Here is a 26,430-nt window from a genome sequence, read left to right on the forward strand (position 1 = left end):
TTTGCACTTGTAAAAATAAGATTTTAATTTGATGTCACACAATGAAAAAACACACGAGAGCTTGGAAAAAAATCTGTCATGTGCTTGACAATGGCAATAAATTGCGCGGGATGTGAAGACAATGTGCAATACAGGCCAAATCCTATGGTGGGAATAAAGATCCACCAATGTATCTGTCAACAATGTCCACCTGAATCCAGAAATGTCCCTGCCAGATGGGAAATAGACCTGACAAACAGGGCATTGTGAGTACAGATATAACATCAGTAAGGAGTCTACAAGTTGCCTCTTATCATTTTAGTTTGGACACCCAGTGAGGCTTACCGTGATGGTTTGGACTGGGTCCACTAGGGTTTTCTGCTGCTCTCGATCAGACGGCTGTACTCACTCTGGTTTCTGTTCATAATGCACGAGACTTTTGCCTTTTACTAAAGACTTCCTTGGAGGGGAACGCTGATGAGTTGAAACTATTTTGGTGGGTTTTGCTGTTTGGCCCAGCTTTTTGTACTTGCTTTTGCTTACCTTTGCTTTTACTCATCAGCTCTGTTTTTATCCCACCCAGAAAAGGGATTTTAGACCCGGAACAAGCCATCTTTTATTTCCTGTAAAGGTCTAAGTGGGAACGAGTACAAAGAAGAGTGATGAAGAAGCCAAAGGAGAAAGGAGGGAAAGGAGTGCCGGACCTGTTATTGTTTTTAAGGAGCAGATTTATAGCTATACACATAACAGCAGCCACGGCCCCATCCAGAAATCCTAAAACTGCAGCTATGGCACGGTTCTGGATGGGATCATACCTCTCTGATCTTAATGTCAGATGTAGGTGGGGGGGGCCGTGGCTGCTTGTAGAGAGAGAGAGCTTGCAGCGAGGTGGGGGCTGTGTGGGATCTTGTCCGCTCCTGGCGCTTGCTTCTGGGAGAGACACGGACGGTGTTTCTCCCTTCGGCCTGGATGGCGGAGGAGGGTAGGGTGGTGGTGGGATGAGCAGCTATTCGCCATCTTTAGGACTTGGATGGAGAGAAAATGCGTTAGTGACATTGTTCATATGTCCTTTCTTTGTTTTTTGTCTTCTCTGGAGTTAACTGTTGATGCACCCTCTTTTTTTTTTTTTTTTTTACATTTGGCTTCTTTCAACCACTGATTAGAACATTGCTTATTTTTCTCTATTTATATCAGATCTTGAGTGCTTTTCATTTTGCCCCTCAAACATTTTTCTTCTTTTCTTCAAAATCCTGTTTTAGCATTCTAGTTTACCTGTATTCAAAGAACCATTTTCAAGAAACCCAAATTCTGACGCCCTACATGGAGGAGTAATGGCTCTTTACAGAGAAAATGCAAAAGAAGATGTTCTCAAATTCAGCCCAGGTAGATGCTCGGCCCATATTCACACAGACCTAAACCTACTCACTTAATGCTGGTTACAATATTCTAATAATCAACAATGCCAGAGAAAAATGACAAAGTGTGATAACATTTTTTAATAAAGTACTGGCATTTTTTAATAAAGTATTGGCTTTTTCTTTGCGAAGGTTTTTTTTCGATTGGTGAAAGCTTCCTTTCCGGCACTTTGAAGTAGAAAATCAACAAATAATTGTGATAATCTCCATATTGATCAAACTAATCGTGATTATAACTTTGTCCATAATCGTGCAGCCCAAAGAGATCTAATGTTTTATCAAACCAGGTTGGGCAAGTAACCTTTCTGCTGACTTCTTGTCAAATAAAGCAGGTAACATCACTCACAGAAAGCTAATGCGATGGCTGGGAATCGAACCCAGGTCAACTGCTTGGAAGGCAGCTATGCTCACCACTATACCACCATCGCTGGGCAATCCAATGTTCACTTCAAATCTTGTAATACATCTGGGCATTGAGACTGGAAGTGCGCTCTATCACTGAGCTACAGTCCCTGATGATTCAGAAAGTCCCCCCAAGGGGTCCTGTGTCATCACATCAACAAGAATGGGAAGTGTGTTCCTGTATGTTATCTCCCTTCGATAGCTCAGTTGGTAGAGCGGAGGACTGTAGGGTCATGAATCTGAAATCCTTAGGTCGCTGGTTCAAATCCGGCTTGAAGGAGCAGTCCTTCTTTAAGAGTTTCCCTTCACAGATCAATAAAGTATTTCTGATTCTGATGTAGAGATGGACAGACAACCGAAAAGCATAATACTTCTTGCCAAGACAGAACAAGAAAAAACAAGAAGAGGTGGGGGAGACAGAGTTAAGCCCCGACAGAATAGAGAACTAGGCAAAAGTTGTGAAAGTCGCACAGCTGTTTGGCGACTGCTTTCTCAAGAATCTTAAAAAGAAATGGAAGGTTGGATATAGGTCTATAGTTGGCTAAAACATCTGGATCAAGGTTGGGCTTTTTCAGAAGAGGTTTAATTACAGCTACCTTAAAGTGCTGTGGTACATAGCCTGTTAATAAAGACTGATTGGTTATATCTAGTAAAGAAGTGTTGACTAATGGTCAAACTTCTTTAAGTAGCCTAGTCGGGATGGGATCTAAGAGGCAGGTTGATGGTTTAGATGAAGAAATAATTGAATTAAATTGATAAAGATCAAGTGAAGCAAAGCAGTCTAAACACATATCTGGTTTTACTGATGTTTCTAAGGTTCCTGACTTTAGAGATAAGTCAGTGCCAGTTAAAGGCAGGTCTTGGTGAATTTTGCTCCTAATAGTTGTAATTTTATCATTGACGAATCTCATAAAGTCGTTACTACTAAGAGCTATGATAATACTTGGCTCAATAGAGCTGTGACCATCCGTCAGCCTGGCTACAGTGCTGAAAAGAAACCTCACTTCACTTCGTTCACCGTTGCATTGTTTTCACTTTTCAGAACCGGAGCTACAGTACAGCTAATTCTACAGTCTATGGTTCAGGTCACATTTATATGCAGGTTATGTAAAGAAAAAGCGTATCATAGAGGTTCCATAGTGTAGTAGTTATCACATCTGCTTTACACGCAGAAGGTCCTGGGTTCAATCCCCAGTGGAACCAAATTTAAGGTTTAAAGTAAGAACTATGTCCTGTTATCACCTGGCAGGCGTCCCTGGAAAAGTCTTAAAAATTGGAGTGAACTATACTCGGCAATCAAAAAAAAAATGCTCCAAAGACATATTGTCTATCTGAAAGACTTCTTCAGTGCTCTTGCATTGGTTTCACTTCTTAGAACCTGACCTCCATCCATTTTATTTACAGTATGGTTCTGATCATGTTAAAGATAACAGTATTACAGAGGTTCCATAGTGTAGTAGTTATCACGTCTGCTTTACACGCAGAAGGTCCTGTGTTCAATCCCCAGTGGAACCAGACGTATGCTTTAAAGTAAGAACTATGTATTTGGTACCACCTGGCAATTGTCATTTAAAAAGTCTTTAGAAAGAATTCAATGCAAATAATAAAATATAAGCCCATGTCTTTTCAGAACCTCACCTCAAGCCATTATTTTTACTGTATTGTTCTGATTATGTTAAAGATGGCAGTACGTCAGAGGTTACATAGTGTAGTAGTTATCACATCTGCTTTACATGCAGAAGGTCCTGGGTTCAATCCCTAGTGGAATCAGGCTTATGGTTTGAAGTGAGAACTATGTCCTGTTACAGTTTGAAAAGGGTTGAACAACAATTGAAAAAAAAACACAGCAATGCCTTCTTTTCTCAGTCAATTAGGGCATAGTTATACATAGAATTGTAAAAATGAATGGAAAATTGACTTTCTTTAAGGTTCTTCAAATATGTTTTGTCTCTCATTCTTGGCAGTGTACACATGAATGAAAAATATTACTGTTTTACTGACCCATTTACTGTGCTACTAGGTGAGAAGCTGCGGGTGATGGGTGTCGGTGCGTCCACAGTCTCCTGGATCACTGACAACCTGACAGACAGACCACAGTTTGTCGGTCTGGACCGTGTTCCATCTGATGTTGAGTAGATGGTGAGTGGCACGGGGGCCCCACAGGGGACTGTGCTGTCTCCTTTTCTGTTCACCTTATACACCACAGATTTCAGAGTCATGTCATCTACAGAAGTTTTCTGATGACTCTGCAGTTGTTGGGTGTATAAGGGATGGACAGGAGGGAGAGTACAGGGCACTGGTGGATGAATTTGTGGAGTGGTCTGGTAAGAATCACCTGCTTCTGAACGTGGATAAGACCAGAGAGATGGTGATCGACTTCAGGAGGAAGGGAACGGCTCCGCAGCCCCTTTGCATACTGGGAAGTGACGTGGACATGGTGGAGGAGTACAGATACCTGGGTGTCAACATCGACAGCAGGCTGAACTGGAAGACCAACAGCACTGCTGTTTACAAGAAGGGGATGAGCAGACTCTATTTCCCGAGGAAGCTGAGATCCTTCAACGTGTGCAGCAGGATGTTGGAGATCTTCTACCGGTCTGTTGTGGCCAGCGCCCTGTTCTCCTCCGCCATCTGCTGGGGGGGGCAGCAGCATCGGAGCCAGCGACACAAACAGACTGAACAAACTGATCAGGAAGGCTGGCTCCGTGATCGGCTGCAAACAGGACACTTTTGAAGCTGTGGTGGAGAGGAGGTCACTGATCAAACTGTTATCTATCATGGATAGCCCTGACCACCCTCTCCACCCCCCACTGGTCCTACAGAGGAGCTCCTTCTCAAAGAGGCTCCGACAGTTTAAATGCAGCACGGACCGCTACAGGAAATCATTCCTACCACAGGCAATAAAACTCTTCAACGCGTCATCCCTGGGTGCTAGATGAGACTCTGAGACACCACAATATTGCAATAAGGGCAACCGGCACGATTGGTTCATTTACATTTTAATAAACTTAAACAGTTGCAGATTTTGTTTTTTTTCCCCATCTTGTATATATTTAAATACTTGTTCTTATATTTTATTCTTATATTTTGTTATTATTATTATTATTATTATTATTTCATGTATATTGTATGTATGTATATTTTGTGTGCTGCTGTAACACTGTAATTTCCCATATTTTTGGGATCAATAAATATCTATCTATCTATCTAGCTATCTATAATGTGGCCATGCAGACTGATTTTTTTCAGTGGTGGAACTTATACCGCATCAAGCATTGGTGGTTCAGTGGTAGAATTCTCGCCTGCCAGAGCTGGGCCTGTCGCGTATAGGTGGCATTCGCTGACAGCCAATGAAGTTGCAGCATTATTAGTGCTGTCTGAGGTGCTGAACCAGCCGAGTTTTTTTCCTGAACATTTAATAATTATTATCTGGACGTAGGTTTGAATCCCAGTTGGGGCTATGTCTGTGATGCATTATTAAAGATAAATAAATAGGTATTTATTAGATTTTTTTATCTTAAGTCAAGTAAATACCTTAAATTATACAATTTAAGGTAGTGTATGATCACAAAAAATACTAAAGCCAAACAAAACTAAAATATAAAATAACACGGTTCTACTTGACTTACTCATGGCTAATAACTACTTATATTACAGTTTTCTTAGTAGACTGTACACCTAAATGTCGGCTTGTCTTAAAACTGTGGAACAGTATCGGATATACAACAATTTTAAACATTTTAAAGGATTTACAACAGTTACGATGGACACAACAGATGGATATTTTTTAAAGATGCAAATATGGTTTTAATAATACACACCTGGAACTGTTACAGTCGTCTTTGTTGGCAGAGGACCTGCTGTTGTTGGCATCAGAAACCTCAGCTCATGAGGAAGGGGCACAGGTCTCTTTACAGCTGGCAGGACTTGGGTTTCAAAAAGGGAAGGACAACAACAAAAATCAATTATTAGTTTATAACGGACAAAAGCATAGGGAGTATGACAAAGCTTTAAATGGATGAAGCAAAACACAAACTAAACGGTATGCTCTCTCTTTTATTCCTCAGGCTATTAGACAGCACAACAAGCACTTTAAACGCATATTTTTATAAGTTTTGTTATCTTATTTTTTTTATTGTATTTATGTGTAATATTGTATAGTGTATTTGTGGTATTGTATTTATTCTCTAGTTTTTATGGGTATGATGGCGAGTGTGAGCACTGTAATTTCCACTTGTATGGATGAAATAAACTTGACTTGACTTACGACAAAGCTTTGAATGGATGAAGCAAAACAGTGCATTTATCGTCTTCTTGTGAGCTCTTCAGTTTAGTTGATGGTGCTACAACAGAAAAAGTATGTTCAGTCATTTATATTTTCGGCAAAATACAAAAACTTGTGTTAGTAAGTAAGTAAAGACACCCATCTTTTACTTCACCTGCTTATCTCAGTCTTATATAGTGAAACAGACTTTCTTATAACAATATATAAAGAATATGTTCATTCATACACATGCATTGTGTGCATTTTTTAAAGGATTAATATTTAGTAGTTACTCATTTGAATTTAACCTAAGCAGGGGAAGCAACATGACACACATACTGTAAATGCAAACACATCCACTCAAGTGTTAGTAACCACAGCAGGCGAGTGCGCCCTCTAGCGGCCAAGGATATATTACATCCGTAGTGGTTTAGCAGTACCATAGGAAATGAATGGGAATCAGTTTAGGGCGCTATAGCTAAAGAATTCCCGAGTGCCGCGCGGGAGACCCGGGTCCAATTCCCGGCTAATGCAACTTTCCTTTACTAATATTCGGGATTAGCCCTTGTACGAAACGGGCATATTTGTGTTAACCATGACACGCAGGACAACAATGGGACGGTTGGGTTTAGGAAGCAATAACGGCACTTCTTTTTCCCACAGCCCTCTTTTTAGACGCATGGGTAGCTCAGTCGGTAGAGCATCAGACTTTTAATCTGAGGGTCCAGGGTTCAAGTCCCTGTTCAGGCGTACAGTTGCGCATTTTGCTTGATGCCATGATAAATTGTACACTTTGGCAATCCTTAACACTTTCAGACACTGTATCATTTAAGTAACATGCACAAGTCTTTAAAAAGAAATGTGGCTGTTTTTCATGCAGGTTTGCATCATAACAATGCGGGTGCTATCTCTAAATGAACAATGGGCAACCTCCATCCATCTTGATGGCACCCAAATCTCTGTTCTGATCTCCCTGCTTGGATGGCAAGTCATCTGGTGGATTTTTCCCATCAAGAGGGAGAGTTGTTTTATTGTACTCACCAGCAATAAAGTTAATTTGTCCACAAATTGCATTAGGTTATCAACGTTTTCAGCGAAAAAGAATACCACAGCTCAAGTCCCTGGTAAGGCAACAGCTTGATTGTGTGATATGTATGAAGTGCTCGCTATCGTCATCTGTCATGCAGGTTTGCAGGATGTTCACAGTCTGCTAGTGGCCATGATGAGTTGTGACTTTGAGCTTTTTAACCGTTTTGGTCAATTTAGCCAATTTCAACCAGTTTGTGCAATAACAATTGGTGTTCTCAGGCAATGTGTAAATCGTGGTCTACCCTCCTGCTGTCCAGGAGACCGTGATCATGGCAACAGCTTAATGGTCTTCATTTAAGTGCACTTTAATTTGTAGTTCCGGAGGTTGTTTTTTCCACCACCCTTTGTTTTGGAAGCCTGGGTAGCTCAGTCGGTAGAGCATCAGACTTTTAATCTGAGGGTCCAGGGTTCAAGTCCCTGTTCAAGCGTAGAGTTGCACATTCTGCTAGATGAGTTGTACATTTGTCATGCCTGAACACTTCAGACACTGCCATATCTTTTTTGTTCCATGCATAAGTCTTTAAAAAGAATTGTGGCTGCTTTTCAAGCAGGTTTGTATCATAACAATGTTGCTGGTAAGTCTAAATGAACAATGGGCAACCTACATCCATCTTGCTAGCACCCAAATCTCTGTACTCATCTCCCTGCTTGGATAGAAGGTCATCTGGTGCATTTTTCCTGTCACGAGGGCTAAGAGTATAGAAACGGAACAAGAGGGAGAGTTATTTTTTTGCACCCAAACAGTAGTAAATTTTACTTGTCTGAAGCTGTGTTGTTTGAATTAGATTATCAATGTTTTGAGTAAAAACGAATACCACAACTCAAGTATTTGGTAAGGCGACAGCTTTATTGTGGGATATGTATAAAGTACTGATCTCTATGCTTTGATGGCAAGTCATCTGGTGGATTTGTCCTTCCATGGCAACAGCTTAATCTTCTTCATTTACTTGCACCTCAATTTGTAGTTCAGGAGATTGTTTTTTCCACAGACCTCTGTTTTCAATGTTGGTGGTACGTCTAAATGAACAATGGGCAACCTACATCCATCTTGCTAGCATCCAAATCTCTGTACTCATCTCCCTGTTTGGATGGCAAGTCATCTGGTGGATGTTTCCTCTCACGAGGGCTTTTGCTTGATTTACGTATTGTGCTTCCGCATGAGGACACTAAGAGAATAGAAGCGGAACCAGAGGGAGAGTTGTTTTATTGTACCAAAGTTTATTTGTCTGTAGTCATAAAATTGCATTAGGTTATCAACGTTTTGAGCGAAAAAGAATACCACAGCTCAAGTCCCTGGTAAGGCAACAGCTTGACTGTGAGATATATGTGAAGTTCTCGCTATTGTCATCTGTCATGCAGGTTTGCTGGATTTTCACAGTCTGCTAGTGGCCCTGATGAGTTGTGACTTTGAGCTTTTTAACCGTTTTTTGGCCAATTTAGCCAATTTTCAACCAGTTTGTGCAATAACAATTGGTGTTCTCAGGCATTGTGTAAATTATGGTCTACCCTCCTGCTGTCCAGAAGACCGTGATCATGGCAACAGCTTAATGGTCTTCACTTAATTGCACTTCAATCTGTAGTTCAGGAGATTTTTTTTTCCATAGGCACTCAGTTTAGAAGCCTTGGTAGCTCAGTCGGTAGAGCATCAGACTTTTAATCTGAGGGTCCAGGGTTCAAGTCCCTGTTCAGGCGTAGAGTTGCACATTCTGCTTGCTGCCATGATGAGTTGTACACTTTGGCATGCCTGAACACTTTCAGACATTGTTGTGTCATTTAACCCTTGTATTGGCCTTTGTGTCACAGGGACATGTTTAGCTTCTGGGACCTTTTGTACCAGCCTGCTGTTCCGCTTCGGGCTCCCCAGACTCCGCTTTCATTCCATGTCAAATGCCATCGTGGCCTCATCCTTCGGGTCTCGGAGACCCCCTGTCTTATTTATCATGCCATTATACGTAAGTTCCACCAATGCCGTGGCGCCCTCATCCTTCGATGTCATCTTTCTCCTACCCTTGATGCCTAAGCCTCGCCATGCGGGTACCTGGGACCCAGGGGTGTGTGTGTGTGTGTGTGTTTATCCAAAAGGTTCAAGGTTTGTTCGGGGCTTTGTCCACGCGGGCCAAGAGGCTAAGGACAAACACAGTCTGCACAGTAGTAGGCCCGCGTAAAGCTCCCGCAGATGTATCTCTTGCAGCCACCGCACACAATGTGTGATTTGCAGTCCTTTCCCTCTGGACAGAGCTGACACTGCTTCCTTTTGCTTTGCACCCTCGGTGTGTCCGGTTCAGAATCCCCGTCCTCCTCTAGGCCCCTTGTGACTGTGCCGCCGCCGCTGCCGCCACTACAGCCGCCACCACCACAGGACCTCCTCGGTTTGATGACGGCTTTGACAAGTGCGGCGGACGCCTCCGTGCGAGGCAGACGCCGCCGTCTCTCGATGAGCGGATTCACAAACGCCCTTCCCAACTGCTCGAGGAACACCCTCCTCTCGTTGAGCTTGCCGCGCATCCACTCGGGCCTGAGCTCTCGCCACAGCACAAAGGCGTTGTAGGCGGACACGTCGAGGATGTTGTGGAACACGGCGAGGGTCCAGCGCACCATCTTCCTGCGACAGCTGTATGTGTCCACGAGCTTGTCCAGGTTGTCCACGCATCCCTTGGTGTGGTTGTAGTGGAGGATGATGTCAGGTTTGGCTTGCCTGCCGGCGCCAACGCGCGCATCCCCGTGTGCAGCGTGCTCAGCAGCACCACGTTCCTGTGCCTCTTGGGCACGTAGGACACCAGAGTGGGGACGGGCGTGAAGGCAAACTTGGACGAGAAGACCGCACGGCCCTTTGTGGCGAGCAACGCCCCCGGCAGCTCAGGCTTGTTTTTGCCCATCGTGCCCACCGCGGTGAGGCGCCGCTCAACGAGCAGCCGCTCAACGAGCAGCCGCTGGACCAGCAGCCGCTGGACCAGCACGTAGGAGGTGAAAAAGTTGTCGCACGTCACGTTACGCAGGCCCCTCAGGCCCTAGGTCACGTCCAGCACCACGCGGGCGACCAGATTCCTCTCGGGTGTGTGAAAGTGGCGTGTCCAAACAAGAAGATGGAACATGATGGAAAGAGATGGAAGAAAAAATTTAACACACACACACACACACACACACACACTAAGACAATTGTACGGCAATGGTACAAAAAAAACCCGAAAACAACAACAAAGCAACAAATACAACACCTCTAAAGGGCACCAGCTGCTCGTCCACCGTCACACACCTCTCGTACGGCCGCCAGTTTGTCCAAGGCTTGGCGGACAGCTCTTGACTCACGGTCGTCGAATCGCAACAGTCTAGAGTACGCGTGGAACTGCTTGATTGGCATCGTGGCACGGAAAATGGCCCTGCCGCTCTCGTGCCACAGGCTCTCCAAGGCCTCGTTGCGGGACCGGTACACGCCCGCGAGGAGCAGCAGCCCGAGGTAGGCTCGCAGGTCCGTGACGTCCATCTCTTTCCACTTTCCGGCTGTGGCGCATCTCCTTTGACCCTCGAGATTTGTGGCAGCCACAAACAGCAGCGTCTGTTGTGTCCTCTTCTTGGTCGGGTTTGTCTTTTTCGGTGGCATGGCAATGAGGTCTAGGGACACTGGGATGACACGTTTTCGAGGACCATTTGACTTTGCCATCTTTTGACACAAATGTTTCCTCATCCTCCTCTTGCCCCTCGTCTTCACTACCATCTTCTTCTTCTTCTTCTTCTTCTTCTTCTTCTTCTTCGTCGTCTTCTCCTACTTATACTTTTTTGTCTTTGTCTTCTTCTTCCTCTACTTCTTCTTCTTCATTCACTTGTTCTCCTTCTTTGTCTTGAACTTCAACGTCCATTTGGCCTTGGTCATCATCTTTGTTGTCGTCGTCGTAGTAGCAGTAGTCTTTTTTGCCGCTGTGGTCGTGTATGTGTTGGTCCTCTTGTGACGCACACCCACCGCCATCACAGTCACGGTGGTGGTTGTCGTCGTCGTGTTTGTCGCAGGCCTCTTGTGGGTTTTCTCCTTTTTGTACCTTGACTTCAGCGGAGACATTGCTAGCGGCAACGCCGCTCACGAGAATCCGATGCAGCTTCAACTCCAGAGTCAAACGACGGGCCTTGCTGCCGCTGCTCCCCCGGCTGTGCCGAGCCACGTGCAACAAGTGCACAGGTCCAAAACAAGATGACGTGAAAAAAAATGACGACAACAAGAAGACAAATGTGTCTAAAGTGTATATTGTGTGTGTGTGTGTGTAATAAAAATAATGAGTAGACTGATGTCAAGCCTTTAGTTTTATTTTTTAACCTCCCTTTCCACTCGCCTTTGCCTTTCCTGTTTTTACTACAACTACAAGCCACTGGCCAGAATCCCGGGGACTCAAAAGCAGGACGATGGGAGGGTAGCAGAACTAATACGTCCGATTGAGTGTACCACCAATGCCAAGGGTCCCTGTGACCTGAAGGACAATTCCACGAGTCCCTGGGACCCGAAGGACAATGTCGCGGGTCCTAGGGACCCGAAGGACAACAACACGTGTCCCCGTGACCCAAAAGGACAACGCCACGGGTCCATGTGACCCGAAAGAACAATGCCACGGGTCCCTAGGACCCAAAGGACAACGTCAAGGGTCCCCGGGACCCGAAGGACAGTGCCACGGGTCCCAAGGACCCATAAGGTCAATGCCACGGGTCCCTGGAACCCGAAAGACAACGTCAAGGGTCCTCGGGACCCGAAGGACAATGCCACGGGTCCCAGGGACCCGAAGGACAATGCCACGGGTCCCAGGGACCCGAAGGACAATGCCACGGGTCCCAAGAACCCATAAGGCCAATGCCACGGGTCCCTGGAACCCAAAGGACAACGTCAAGGGTGCCCGTGACCCGAAGGACAATGCCACGGGTCCCAAGGACCCATAAGGCCAATGCCAAGGGTCCCTGGAACCCGAAGGACAACGTCATGGGTCCCCTGGACCCGAAGGACAATGCCACGGGTCCTTGGGACCCGCAAGGCCAATGCCACAGGTCCTATGGACCCGAAGGACAACGTCAAGGGTCCCCGGGACCCAAAGGACAACGTCAAGGGTCCTATGGACCCGAAGGACAATGTAAAGGGTCCTATGGACCCGAGGGACAATGGCAAGGGTCCTATGGACCCGAAGGACAACGTAAAGGGTCCCCGGGACCCGAAGGACAATGCCACAGGTCCTTGGGACCCGCAAGGCCAATGCCACGGGTCCTATGGACCCGAAGGACAATGTCAAGGGTCCCCGGGACCCAAAGGACCCTTGACGTGGTCCTTTGGGTCCCCGGGACCCAAAGGACAATGCTACGGCTCCCTGGAACCCAAAGTACAACGCCACGGGTCCCGGGGACTCGAAGGACAACACTATGGGTAAAACTGCACGGGTCCCCAGGACCCGAAGGACAACAAAAGGGTTAAGAAGTGCCTGGCTATCTCAGTCGGTAGAGCATGAGACTCTTAATCTCAGGTTCGTGGGTTTGAGCCCCACGTTGGGCTGTGATGTTTTAGAGAGTAGGAATGCCTGAGTTCTGCACTGTATAATGTGGCTGTATTGGGTCTGTCAATCGCAAGAATAGCAGTTCCATCCCAGTGTAAAAATCCCTGTAATTTACCAGACTAAAATGTGCGTGCATTCTACAATCATGGCCTGTGCTGAACTCCTGTTCCTCAGATCAAACTAAAGTCTGGTGACAATGCATGTTCAAATTCTAAAACTTCAACCTATTGTTCTAGAACTGCAGCTTAACATTCTAGAACTACAATGTACCATTTTAGAACTGTAATTAACAGTTTAGGACCGCAACACTTGAAATTCTACAACTTCAACCTATTGTTCCAGAACTGCAACTTAACATTCCAGAACTGCAGGTTAACATTCATATTCGTAAAAAGGAAATGCAGCTTGAGTCAGTTTCCCAATATCATTTGCCAACAGGAAACATTTGATACAGAATATTATTACCAAAACACAGACTTGATTTTGCCAGTAAAAAGTAATAGTAATATTGTGATGAATTTGCCAAATAGGTGACACTTTCTCATCCATCACACTCAATAAATAAACCAGATTATTCAATCCATAACTCCACCTCTATGCAAAGTAGTCTCATCCAGACCCTATCGCACCCTAAGGGAGAATCATAAACCTAGACCAACGAACAAGGAGAGTTCTGTCCTGCTCGTTTGTTCCTCACATTTTTACCCAGTTTTTTCTATTGCGTGCAGTCGAAGCAGGATATGAAAAATTGCCAACACATTGCCTGCTCCTATTCTGTGTTAAATTAACTGGATAAACTGGATTTAAAATTACAGATTAGGGTTTTAACAGCTCCTGCCATCAGGGCTCGTCCGGGAGTTGAACCCGGGACCTCTCACACCCGAAGCGAGAATCATACCCCTAGACCAACGAGCCACTTAAAAGCCACATAAGTCTAGTAGATTGTCATGGGATGCTTTCATGGCTCCACGGCCCGATTCAGCTTTCCGATCTCATTTGACAACAGGAAACATTTGATACAAAATTGCAGGAGTACCTCATACCTTTTACCAGGTTCAGGTGGTTAATAGTTATGGTCAAATGAAGCTTCATTAAGCTTTCTGAACAATGGTCTTCATTTTGGGTTCAAATCCCACTTCTGACAAAAATTGTTTTCATTTGGAACTAACATCTAAGACATGATATTGGGAATAAAGAACATAGCAGTTCTTTGTATTCAAGAGGACATGAATGTGCACGAGAAACGCAATTGCAAGTACAGTGTTTTGTGAGCCTCTTTATTGTCCACACATATAAAGTTACTGACTGTGATTTAACTGAGGGATTCGGTGAAAGTTATCTTTTGTTTTGTAAAACTTTGGGTTGTGTACAAAACAGGAGAAAAGGGTTCTTTGTTGCATCCAGGCTGTTATGTATAACAGATAAAAAGCGCAAATTGACATCATTCCATCCAATACGGGCAAGACGGGGTTGACAGATAGATTTTAAAATCCACACAGATAAACAGTCATCGTAGCTGTTTGCAGAGATTAAACTGGGCCGTATAATGGCGATTAGACGAAAAGAGAGAAGTACTTCCACTCGTTGTTACTTGTCGTTGCTATGGGTAACAAGAGTTCACAGTCACACGTTTCCTTAGGGGCCCGTAGTGGATGAAATGGTAAAACATTTGGCCCTGGATGCATAGAATGCCTGCCATTTTGAGCGACAAAATGTGGGTGTCCTGAAAAAAAATCCTTTAACTCTACCTCCCACACTTCTTCTTTTTGTTCCTTGTTATGTCTCGGCAAGAAGTATTATGGTTTTGGGTTGTCTGTCCATCTCTACATCAGAATCAGAAAGTCTTTATAGATCCCCGCAGGGAAACTCTGGAAAAGAGTGCTCCTTCGAGCCAGATTTGAACCAGCAACCGAAGGATTTCAACTTTATGCCTCTACAGTCCTACACTCTAACAACTAAGCTATCGAACGGAGTCAATACAGGGTCCCCCTGGAGGGAGAAAAAAACATTCACATAAACTCGTAGATCAATTGACAAGTATCCCACCCATAAAAGAGATTCTAGCCATTTTTCAGTCAGGGGGAGTCCGGTCGTCTCAGTCGCTGTCCACGGCCCATGAAAATTGGCAAGGATCTTGCTTCTATTATTTAGCTGCTGTTAAGAATCTGAGTCTAGTTAAGGACAGCATATTTGTTTTTCACAAGTACAAAAGGCTCGGCCAAAAAGCAAAGCCCACCAAAAAATAGTTTCAACTCATCGGCGTTCCCCTCCAAGGAAGTCTTTAGTAAAAGGGGAAAGACTTGTGCGTTATGAAGAGAAACCAGAGTGAGTACAGCCGTCTGTTCGAGAGCAGCAGAAAACCCTAGTGGTCCCAGTCCAAACCATCGCGGTAAGCCTCACTGGGTGTCCAAACTAAAATGATAAGAGGCAACTTGGTAGACTCCTTACTGATGTTTATATCTGTACTCACAATGCCCTTCTTTTAAAACACCAACCAATCTCAAGTGTCAAATGTGAATAATCACTAGGGATGAGCGAGTACAGCATTATCTGTATCTGTATCTGTATCTGTTTACCACATGAATTATCTGTATCCGGATCTGTACTCGGACTGGGCGGGGCCTAAACCGGAAGTGGTCAGATTTAACCCGGAAGTGGGTCAGGTTCTCTTGAAATGTGCGGGTCTTTAACCAGTATGTTATTTAAGCATGCAATTGATATGAGTTGATCAAAAATTGTTATATTTATTGCTGATTTGAAAACTAAATCAAAATCAAGCTTCAGATCAAAGGTGTTCTCATGGTAACAAACAAACTATATACAGAACATTTTGCAACAATTAATACAACACATGCGGTTGCAATTATGAAGTAAAATGTAATGAAAAAGAGTTTTCATACTCAATATAACTTTCTTTTTTTAACTTGTTATTTTTGTATGTTCAGTTTGATTTTTTTTGTTTTTGGTTCTTTTTTATTTTTTTTATTTATTTTATTTCCACACAAGGTGTGTGTGTGTGTGTATGTGTGTGTGTGTGTGTGTGTGTGTGTGTGTGTGAGTAAGAGAGAGACACAGAGAGAGAGGGGGCGGGAGGGGGGGCAGCTGACAGTAAAAAAAAAAAAATCTCCGATGGCAGAGACGCAACTGGAGTCGCATTTAAAACAAGCAGCATGTCTGAAACCCACGTTCACCAGAAATCTACTGGTTACTATGTAAGGACTACAAACCCCACGTTCACCAGAAATCTACTGGTTACTATGTAAGGACTACAAACCCCACGTTCACCAGAAATCTACTGGTTACTATGTAAGGACTACAAACCCCACGTTCACCAGAAATCTACTGGTTACTAAGTCTGTAAGTACTAAAAACCGAAGTTAAAAACAAACCTAAAGCTGAAGAAACCCTAAACGTTAACGGAACAGATCCGCAGACCGAATTGACTGAAGGAGCGCGAGCGAGCGAGCGAGCGAGCGAGAGAGAGAGAGAGCGAGAGAGCGAGAGAGAGAGAGAAAGAGAGAGAGAGAGAGCGCATTTCTCCATGTTCTGTGTGTGTGTGATTGATCCGAGCGGGTTTGTAGCCGGGGGGGGGGGGGGGGGGGGGGGGGGGCGCTGTGACTATCACAGAACGCAGCGCGGCCAGTTGAGGAGTTGTATTCAATCCGAGCACGGATATTGACTCATATTACTCGGATAATACTTGTACTCGGCAAAAGTGCTTTATCCGTACCGGATACTCGTTTCAGCCGGATACTCGGATCACCCCTAATAATCACTGTGTGAGTAATCAGGAAGCTCACATAAAAGATAGTTGCAAGGTCTACCAAATGTTTAACTTTACAACCCGTAAGCTGTTGGAACCTTTGTTGCCACAGATTCCTGAACCTGAAGGTCTCATAAACAGAGCAGAGTGGCGTAGCGGAAGCGTGCTGGGCCCATAACCCAGAGGTCGATGGATCGAAACCATCCTCTGCTAATTACTGTGCTTTGTTTCAAAGTAAGTCTATTTCCTGTTTGTTGATGTTTAACAATGCATCTGTGTCTGAAGTGAAATCTCTGCAATGCTCATTGCATAATACAATAAATATGCTACACAACAGTACAAGTACATAAATACAATAAAATAGAAACTGTAAAACATGTACATTTAAAGTGTTTGTTGTGCTGTCTGATAGTCTGAGGTGTAAAAGAGAGAGCATACCGCTTAGTTTGTGTGACAGGAGGTCTTAGTCTACCACTACGTTCTATAACCCTACCAGTCAGATTACCACAGGAGGTAACATCTTCTGCAGCTCTTTTAAAGACTCTACCATAATACCTGCTGGAGATGACAGGTCCTCATACATGTAAAGCATGAGCTCTACCACTGAGCTACATCCACTGAAGATTTTTACTTTTTTTAAACTTTTTTTCCGAAATAAACTTAGACCTATCTTTATTAATCCTTTTGGGATGACTCACCGCAAAGAAATTGAAATATTACGAAATAGAAGAAGAAACCTGGGTAAAACATGTAATGTTAAGGTTGTATATGGCTTCAAAACCTGTAAATGCAACTGTGGTGGCTGGAAATCAAACCTGGGCAAAATGCTTGCACTGCTAAAGGTATAAATCCTAGTTGAAAAGTAACACACCTGTTGCTTTTCTGCTGCTTTCTGCTCTGTTGATAAATTGGTTAGTAGTAGTTACCAGACACGAGCAAAGCACAAATCGTAGTGCACTGCCTGTGTCTGTGGATCCTCGTGGAGGCAGCTTGTAACATTGATATGCTCCCTTATTTGTGCCATAACAAATATCTAATATTTCATCAAATCTGGTTGGGCGAGTAACCTTTTGGGCTAATCTTGACAAATAAAGCAAGTAACCACACAATAAAAACTACTGCGATGGCTGGGAATAAAACCCAGGTCAACTGCTTGGAAGGTAGCTATGCTCTCCACCATACCACCATCGCTTGACAACGCAGCGTTCACTGAAAATCTTGTAACACATCTGGGCATTGAGACTCAAAATGGGCTCTATCACTGAGCTACAGCCCCTGAAGATTTTCAGATGTTTTTGACTTTTTTGTGAGATCACTGAATAAGAGAAGAAACCTGGGTGGAATATGTAATGTTAATGTTGTATATTGCTTCAAAACCTGGTGGTCAAATCAAACCATGGCAAAATGCTTGCACTGGTATTGTATAATTCAAAGTTAAAAAGTAACATGACTCAAAGAAAGCTACTGCGATGGCTGGGAATCCAGTGATCTAACTTCAATTCTTAGTTAAACCTCTTTTTAAGCCACAGCACAGGTGAAAAAGACAATTGAAAGCTGTGGGGAAGGGGGGGTTCCAAAGCTAATAGACCATTCAACAAGCAGTTCTGATGAACTAGACTGGTCCATTCAGGATGAGCACTGTATACTCTGACTGCAGCAACACAAGTTCAAATTTCAGTGATACCTAATTTTTATGGTGATTGTGAGACTGAATGCAAAGTGTGTATCCCCCCATGTAACTCAAAGCCTATCACTTCCAGTCAATACTGTCAAATTTGGAACTCCTTCAAGTTACATTAACAACCAGGTGACTCCTCAACATGCCCCCACCAACGTACTGTTTACAGTCTAAATGGCCAAGGACATTAAACCTGTAAGCTCACTTTAAACTAAATGTGGAAAGTTGAAAGGTTGATTTTTTTCACCTATACTGTGACTTAAAACACATTCCACCGAGATTTGCACTCAGATTGCTGGATTCAGAGCCCAGATTGCTAACCATTACACCATGGAACCTTTAAAAGTGTTGCAAGTGTTTGCTTGACAGTTCTTTCATAATATCCACATACTATTGATATGATATGATATTGAAGGCACACAACAATCACAACGCAGATGAAAAAGCAACAATTATTGGCCAACTTAAGTCATTTAGTTAGCTAAGCATTCAGAGGATGTGGGAAAAGGCAAGTCAAGAACAGGTTTTCCAAAAGTAGAATGGGAGCCAGAGCGTTCCTCTCCTGTGGAACCAGGTTCCAGTTGGGTTCAGGAGGCAGACACCATCTCCACATGTAAGAGTAGGCTTAAGACTTTCCTCTTTGATAAATCCTATAGGTAGGGCTGGCTTGGGTGAGTCCTGAACCATCCCTTAGTTGTGCTGCTATAGGCCTAGACTGCCGGGTGACTTCCCATGATGCACTAGGTACCTCTCTCCTCCTCCTTCTCTCCATCTGTATGCAACCTCATATGCCTTTGAGATACAAGAACTTCTTCACTTGCGTAAATGGCCTGTTTGTGCATACAAAAGGTGGAATCAGATGATCTTGGGTGTAGGGTTTGGTGATTTTATTACCCCTAAAGTGTCTGCAGGTGCTTAGCATTATTAGCACCACACTCAAACCATCTGAGCTAACCAGCCTGCTTTTTAAGTGTTTGAAAAAGAAAGATTTCCGGAAACAAACCAGGCGAAATCAAGCAAAATTGGGCCAGTTCTGGATGGGTTACCTGGTTGTGAATGGTTTGTAGGGACTGCATATGTTTTCGGCCTTGCAAAAAAGACACGGAAAGCATAGCTATAGAGTCCAAACCAAAATGCTACCATTCTGTTTCTGGAGGTAGACAGGAGTTTCTAACCACGAAGGGACTTGAACCCTCAATCTTCTGATCCGAAGTCAGACGCCTTGTCCATTAGGCCACATGGTTGCAAGAAAAGGTAATATTTCCAAATCTGAACTGCCATGGTTTATCTGAAATTCAGGAGCGAGGTAACATTTTTAAAAAAGGCAGACTAATTAGGTGGCCAGTTAGCTTTTGTTGAAGGAAATAGATTGAATGCTAGGCACATCAGTTACCTGTGACTCATATTGCACTTACTGATCAGACAACCTTACAACTGTTGTGGCCTTGCTACAAAAGACATGGAAAGCAGAGCTATAGAGATTGAGACTTGTTTTTTGCGTTAATGGCCGATTTGTGCAAACAAAAGGTGGATACAGATTATTTTGGGCGTAGGGTTTGGCGATTTTAGTACCCCTAAAGTGTCTGCCGGTGCTTAGCATTTTTAGCACCACACTCAAACAATCTGAGCTAACCGGCCTGCTTTTTAACTGTTTAAAAAGAACAGATGTCCAGAAACAATTAAGGCCAAATTGAGCAAAATTGGCAGAGTTCTGGATGAGCTGGATGAGTTGTACACTTTGGCAATTCTTAACACTTTCAGACACTGTTGTATCATGTAAGTAACATGCACAAGTCTTTAAAAAGAAATGTGGCTGTTTTTTATGCAGGTTTGCATCATAACAATGCGGGTGCTATCTCTAAATGAACAATGGGCAACCTACATCCATCTTGTTAGCACCCAAATCTCTGTGCTGATCTCCCTACTTGGATGGCAAGTCATCTGGTGGATTTTTCCCGTCAAGAGGAAGCGGATCAAGAGGGAGAGTTGTTTTATTGTACTCACCAGCAATAAAGTTTATTTGTCCACAAATTGCAATAGGTTATCAACGTTTTCAGCGAAAAAGAATACCACAGCTCAAGTCCCTGGTAAGGCAACAGCTTGATTGTGTGATATGTATGAAGTGCTCGCTATTGTTATCTGTCATGCAGGTTTGCAGGATGTTCTCAGTCTGCTAGTGGCCATGATGAGTTGGGACTTTGAGCTTTTTAACCGTTTTGGTCAATTTAGCCAATTTTCAACCAGTTTGTGCAATAACATTTGGTGTTCTCAGGAATTGTGCAAATTATGGTCTACCCTCCTGCTGTCCAGAAGACCGTGATCATGGCAACAGCTTAATGGTCTTCATTTACTTAAACTTCAATCTGTAGTTCAGGAGATTATTTTTTCCACAGACAGTAGTTTTAGAAGCCTGGATAGCTCAGTCGGTAGAGCATCAGACTTTTAATCTGAGGGTCCAGGGTTCAAGTCCCTGTTCAGGTGTAGAGTTGATGTTCTTGAACACTTCAGATACTGACATATCGTTTGTGTTCCATCCATAAGTCTTTAAAAAGAATTGTGGCTGTTTTTCAAGCAGGTTTGCATCATAACAATGTTGGTGGTAAGTCTAAATGTACAATAGGCAACCTACATCCATCTTGCTAGCACCCAAATCTCTGTGCTGATCTCCCTGCTTGGATGGCAAGTCATCTGGTGGGTTTTTCCTGTCACAAGGGCTTTTGATCAAACTACGTATAGTGCTTCCGAATGAGGACACTAAGAGTATAGAAGCGGAACCAGAGGGAGAGTTGTTTTATTGTACCCACTAGCAGTAAAGTTTATTTGTCTATAGCCATAAAATTGCATTAGGCTGTCAACGTTTTGAGCGAAAAAGAAAACCACAGCTCAAGTTTGCAGGATGTTCACAATCTGCAAGTGGCCATGATGAGTTGGGACTTTGAGCTTTTTAACCGTTTTGGTCAATTTAGCCAATTTTCAACCAGTTTGTGCAATAACATTTGGTGTTCTCAGGCAATGTGCAAATTATGGTCTACCCTCCTTCTGTCCAGAAGACCGTGATCATTGCAACAGCTTTTTGGTCTTCATTTACTTGCACTTTAATTTGTAGTTCAGGAGATTGTTTTTCCCACAGTTCTCTGTTTTAGAAGCCTGGGTAGCTCAGTCGGTAGAGCATCAGACTTTTAATCTGAGGGTCCAGGGTTTATGTCCCTGTTCAGGTGTAGAGTTGCAAACTCTGCTAGATGAGTTGTCCATTTGACATACCTGTATGGACATGGACCAATTCAGACACTATCATATCATGTGTTCCATGCACAAGTCTTTAAAAAGAATTGTGACTGTTTTTCAAGCAGGTTTGTATCATAACAATGTTGCTGGTAAGTCTAAATGAACAATGGGCAACCTACGTCCATCTTGCTAGCACCCAAATCTCTGTACTCATCTCCCTGCTTGGATAGTATGTCTAAGGACATACCATTTATGGTCTATAACCCTTTTCATTGGTTTGCTACCACTCTTAAATAATTCCTTTCATTGTATCAATCTCAGAAATAACCAAAGAATGACAGATTCCATTCATGTGCTTGTGCCAGTGTTCAACCACCTGTCACTGTATTTTCAGCAGCAGTAGTGTTTTTTAAAACACCTGCCCTGTGTGAGGGTTGAACTCACGACCTTCAGATTATGAGACTGACGCGCTGCCTACTGCGCCAACGAGGCTATGACACGTATTGTAATGGTTCGCAAAATTTCAGAAAAACTAACAATTTGGACGTCAATCTTCACAAAAACAATGTATCTGGAAAGCTATGTACTCACACAAAGGCTAAAATTGACCCTAGATGCTTTGTCATGACCCCATGAAAAGGCCAGGACAAAAGACCGTGTGCAAAGGTTGAAGGAAATGCGAGAATATGACCACAACAAAAGAAATGATAATTCAATGATGGTGTTAGTCAGTTTAGTCAGTGGTGAATGTATATGCATGGATGAGTGTGAGGTATGGTGTCAGTGATTTATGCTGGACAGAGTAAAACTAACAAAGATGAGCGGGAGAGGTGCTGGACTGAGAGACCTCTAGGGCAATCACAGATGCACAACCAATAATAAAACACTACTGAGTGAATGCGTTCAGAAAATGAAGAACATTGTTCAGAAAGCTTAGTGTACTTCTCCTTAGCCTCCCTGATCTTCACCTTCAGGTCCCCCTGAATGGCCCTCACCTCCTCCCTATTCCCAGCTCTGAAAGCCCTCCTCTTAGCATTCAGGATGTTCTTGATGTCCTTTGTTACCCACGGTTTGTTGTTTGGGTAACACTGAACAGTCCTTGCTGGGACAGTGCAGTCCACACAGAAGTTTATGTAATCTGAGATACACTCAGTCAGCCCATCTATGTCCTCTCCATGTGGCTCACAGAGTGCATCCCAGTCTGTCACCTCAAAACATCCTGAAAGTGTCTCATAGGCCTCCTCCGACCATCCCTCACTGTCCTTGAGGTCAGAGGTTGCCTTTTCACCAGAGGCACATAGCAGGGTTTGATGTGAACCAGGTTGTGGTCGGATCTGCCCAGTGGGGGGAGGGGGGAAGAGCTGTATGCGTCCCTGACATTAGCATACAGCAGGTCCAGGGTCCTCTCCTCTCTGGTATGGCAGCTCACGTACTGGGTGAAGTTAGTTAGTGTGGAGGTCATGGTGACATGGTTGAAGTCACCCGAGATCACAATGAGGGCACTCGGTGTTGAGTCTGGAGTTGGGCAATGGCGGTGTGGGTGACGTTACACGCCGACGTCGAGTTGGCAGAGGGCGGAATGTAAACAGCAACGGCGATGGCATGTGAGATTTCACGTGGCAGATAATATGGCCGGAGTCCCACAGCGAGCAGTTCAATGTCCGGGCTACAGATACGCTGTTTAACCGTAATGTGACCGGGATTACACCATCTGTTGTTAACTAGAACGGCAAGCCCCCCGCCTTTACGCTTACCGCTCTCGGTGCAGTCCCTGTCGGCCCGAACAGTCTGAAAGCCGTTGATGGAGACGTTGTGGTCGGGAATGTCCGAGTGTAGCCAAGTCTCCGTGAAGCACATTAGACTACACTCCCTGTACTCCCGCTGACTCCGGACTAACGCTGTTAGCTCGTCCATCTTACTAGCCAGTGACCTCACATTGCCCATGATGAGAGAGGGGAGACACGGCTTAAAACTCCTTCTCCTAAGCCTTCGTTGCCTGGACCCCTCTCTCTTCCCTCGCCGTTTCATTCCACCTCTGCATCCTCGATGTGTCCTCCTCCAGATTTCCGTGGGGATGTCTGTGGGCCGGGGCGCCCAAGACGGCGCCTTGTTCGGCTTCAGCGCAATCAGCTGGTCCCGAGTGTAAACAAAGCGGGCATTAAGTTGCTTCGCGACGGTGCCATGGCTTTCCAAAATTCTCCCAACTCGCATAATTTGGGAGAGTGTAGTAAAGTTGTGACTTAGTGTCTGGAAGTCACACACGTAAGAAACAAAAAAAAGACGGTTGAAAAGAAACAAAAAAGACAATTAAAGTAAGAAGACTGAAGACGGAGCAACTACAACAGGCTGCATGCACGTTGGCGCATGCGCACTAACTGACCATTCCCTGACCGGGAATCGAACCCGTGCCGCGGCGGTGAGAGCGCCGAATCCTAGCCACTAGAACATCAGGGAGTCACATCTTTCAAATTTATCTTTGTAAATGTGAGTTTTCTTTTCACTTACTGGAATAACTCATATTGTTTTAGGAGAGGAATGGCGCCTGGCTAGAGCTTCAGAAGGAAGGCCATGACAGATTACACATCTGTCACATAGTCAGTTTGTATTCTTAAATACCAAGTCTCTTGCTGTTCCTTGACTAGTCGGCCACCCCTGCTTTGCATCGCTCCAGGTATGTAGAAAAAAAATCTGTTATGAACCTTTGCATTGCGCTAAAATGTCAAAATTTGGACCTGAATCCAACAATAACATTACTTGACACTCACATACATTGGTTTTCAGTTAAAAATGTTGGTTAGGGGTTTAGTTACTGCTTGAAAAAATGAAAAGAATTGTTATTGAGATGGAGGTGTTTATGACCCATCAATGATGACAAAAGGATACATCCGCTGTCGGGGTCTGATTTAAAGGAAATGGTACTCTTTAAAACGTTAAACTAATGAGGAAGAATTTGACAAATCAACCAAAAACTTACTCTTTTAAATCTGTATCTGTCAAGTCCTGACCATTCCTTGACCGGGAATTGAACCCCAGCCGCGGCAGTGAGGGCGCCAAATCCTAGCCATTAGACCATCAGGGAGTTACATCTATCAAATTTAATTTAACATATTGTTGGTTATATTGTTTTAGGCAAGAAATGGCGCATGGCTAGAAATTTAGAAGGCAGTGGTGCAAAATGCAAAACTGCCTGTTTTGATTTAATTACATGGAAATAATACAAAAACAGAGGTGTAGTTATTACTTGGAAATGCTTCCGGTAGTTTCTGAAATAAAAACCATGAATCAGTGGTGGAAAATGCAAAACTACCTGTTTCTATTTTATGACGTAGTAAGACAGAGGTGTAGTGATTACCTGGAAATGCTTCTGGTAGTTACTGTCAAACAACCATGAATCAGTGGTGGAAAATGCAAAACTGCCTGTTTCAATTTTGTTACATGGTAATATTAGAATTATAGAGGTGCAGAGATTAGAGATGCAGAGATTACCTGGAAATACTTACCATGAAATATGTCTTGTCCTTCACGTACGTAACGCTGTGCAATCTGACCAGCAGCTAAACACCTTCCACCATTAAGCACTGGCGACCGGGATCCTTGTAACACGTTTATTTGAGTAACAAAGGGTGAAACTGGGAGAAAACACAATGACCAGTTACTTAGATAGTAATGAGTCACAGATATTAAACAAAGATAATTGTAAAAACAATATAACTACACAACAGGCTAGCAAAAATGTAAGATGAAATAAAGAAACATGTAATGTATTGTTATGCAGTGTACGTAGTATAACCTATGTTGGGTATCTAAATAAACTAAGATGTACTTACATGTGGCATTACCCAAGATAAAAGTGGCAAACTAGCTTACTGAAGTATACCGTCAGTTAGGGCTGAACAATATTGTGTTTTAGCATCGACATCGCAATGTGCACATGCGCGAAAGTCACATTGCAGGACGTTACGATGTTGACGTTAATACTTTTTTGCTGCTTGATAGAAAAGTAACCTTTCACCGTTTCTCCTTTACATGATTATTACCATCCGACCGTTCCCCTTTAAGACAGGTAGCCATGTGGGCAACGTGTGGATGTGACGTTAGTCCGACGGGGTTTGGTATGGGAAGTGAGGCTCTTCGCGTGTAGAAAAGTAGCCTACAGTTGGCAACAGCTGCCTCTGACACAGTGATGTCATAGTATTTGATGGGTAGTGAGTGACGCTACAGTAGTTGGGGTTTTATGTTCTCCTCAAATACAAACTAAACCCCCTGATTAATGCAACATAATCACAACGTCTCCCGGCCATTTCCCACCGCAGAAAGCTGCAACCAGTCAGGCTAAAGCTAATATAGTTAGCTTAAAGAAACAAGCAGAAAGCTGCTACCAGCCGGTCTAAAGCTAAAATAGTTCGCTTAAAGAAAAAAGCAGAAAGCTGCTATCAGCCAAGCTAAAGCTAATATAGTTAGCTTAAAGAAACAAGCAGAAAGCTGCTACCAGCCAGGCTAAAGCTAAAATAGTTAGCTTAAAGAAACAAGCAGAAAGCTGCTACCAGCCAGGCTAAAGCTAATATAGTTAGCTTAAAGAAACAAGCAGAAAGCTGCTACCAGCCAGGCTAAAGCTAATACAACTAGCCCAAAGAAACAAGAGGCATGCAGGTCTGGTCAGTTTATCCAACTGACGAGCTGGCCTCGCTAGTCGACCACAACCTGACATTTAGAGGAAGCAACATGCAGTCACTGTCATTCACGTTAGCCTGGATTGATTATTATATGAATACAATGGTGTCATGCTAGTCAACCAGCGTATTTCTACCTGATGTCCCTCTCCAAAATCACTTCAGAAGAGTAATGTTAGTCACAGCGCTTACTTGCTTTGGTGTTTGTAAAGCATTAAAGTCTATCCCCAGATGAGGGACACTCTGTCCGGCTTAGTTATGTAGCATGAAAGCTAGCATAAGCTTACTAGCATCCAGCCCGCTTCTAATACTGTAAATACCTTTTAATTAGCTCAACACTTTTTAACAATTAAACTGAAACACTGGCGCTGAGCTCCAGGTCCTGCAGACGATCCGCCGTCAGTGGGGCTTGGCCAGCGGGGAACATCG

The 26,430-nt window shown here is 43.7% G+C and overlaps 11 non-coding genes across 11 annotated transcripts; 7 read left to right on the top strand and 4 right to left on the bottom strand.

Moving 5' to 3' along the window:
- The first annotated feature begins 384 nt into the window (after positions 1-384).
- LOC116683538 (U5 spliceosomal RNA) lies at positions 385-497 on the top strand. Its single transcript, XR_004330569.1, has one exon. It is a non-coding gene; the product is annotated as a U5 spliceosomal RNA (small nuclear RNA).
- A 1,253-nt stretch (positions 498-1,750) lies between these two features.
- trnag-ucc (transfer RNA glycine (anticodon UCC)) lies at positions 1,751-1,822 on the bottom strand. Its single transcript has one exon. It is a non-coding gene; the product is annotated as a tRNA-Gly (tRNA).
- A 166-nt stretch (positions 1,823-1,988) lies between these two features.
- Positions 1,989-2,076, top strand: trnay-gua (transfer RNA tyrosine (anticodon GUA)). Its single transcript is given in 2 exon segments — positions 1,989-2,025; positions 2,041-2,076. It is a non-coding gene; the product is annotated as a tRNA-Tyr (tRNA).
- Positions 2,077-2,926: 850 nt separating this feature from the next.
- trnav-uac (transfer RNA valine (anticodon UAC)) lies at positions 2,927-2,999 on the top strand. The gene has a single exon. It is a non-coding gene; the product is annotated as a tRNA-Val (tRNA).
- A 239-nt stretch (positions 3,000-3,238) lies between these two features.
- trnav-uac (transfer RNA valine (anticodon UAC)) lies at positions 3,239-3,311 on the top strand. The gene has a single exon. It is a non-coding gene; the product is annotated as a tRNA-Val (tRNA).
- Positions 3,312-3,493: 182 nt separating this feature from the next.
- Positions 3,494-3,566, top strand: trnav-uac (transfer RNA valine (anticodon UAC)). The gene has a single exon. It is a non-coding gene; the product is annotated as a tRNA-Val (tRNA).
- A 5,202-nt stretch (positions 3,567-8,768) lies between these two features.
- trnak-uuu (transfer RNA lysine (anticodon UUU)) lies at positions 8,769-8,841 on the top strand. Its single transcript has one exon. It is a non-coding gene; the product is annotated as a tRNA-Lys (tRNA).
- Positions 8,842-13,508: 4,667 nt separating this feature from the next.
- trnap-cgg (transfer RNA proline (anticodon CGG)) lies at positions 13,509-13,580 on the bottom strand. The gene has a single exon. It is a non-coding gene; the product is annotated as a tRNA-Pro (tRNA).
- Positions 13,581-14,880: 1,300 nt separating this feature from the next.
- On the bottom strand, positions 14,881-14,994 carry LOC116683537 (U5 spliceosomal RNA). The gene has a single exon (XR_004330568.1). It is a non-coding gene; the product is annotated as a U5 spliceosomal RNA (small nuclear RNA).
- Positions 14,995-19,277: 4,283 nt separating this feature from the next.
- On the bottom strand, positions 19,278-19,350 carry trnar-ucg (transfer RNA arginine (anticodon UCG)). The gene has a single exon. It is a non-coding gene; the product is annotated as a tRNA-Arg (tRNA).
- A 1,164-nt stretch (positions 19,351-20,514) lies between these two features.
- trnak-uuu (transfer RNA lysine (anticodon UUU)) lies at positions 20,515-20,587 on the top strand. The gene has a single exon. It is a non-coding gene; the product is annotated as a tRNA-Lys (tRNA).
- Positions 20,588-26,430: the final 5,843 nt, after the last annotated feature.

This window comes from Etheostoma spectabile, unplaced genomic scaffold, assembly GCF_008692095.1.
Source record: "Etheostoma spectabile isolate EspeVRDwgs_2016 unplaced genomic scaffold, UIUC_Espe_1.0 scaffold00019033, whole genome shotgun sequence".
NCBI classification, from domain to species: domain Eukaryota; kingdom Metazoa; phylum Chordata; class Actinopteri; order Perciformes; family Percidae; genus Etheostoma; species Etheostoma spectabile.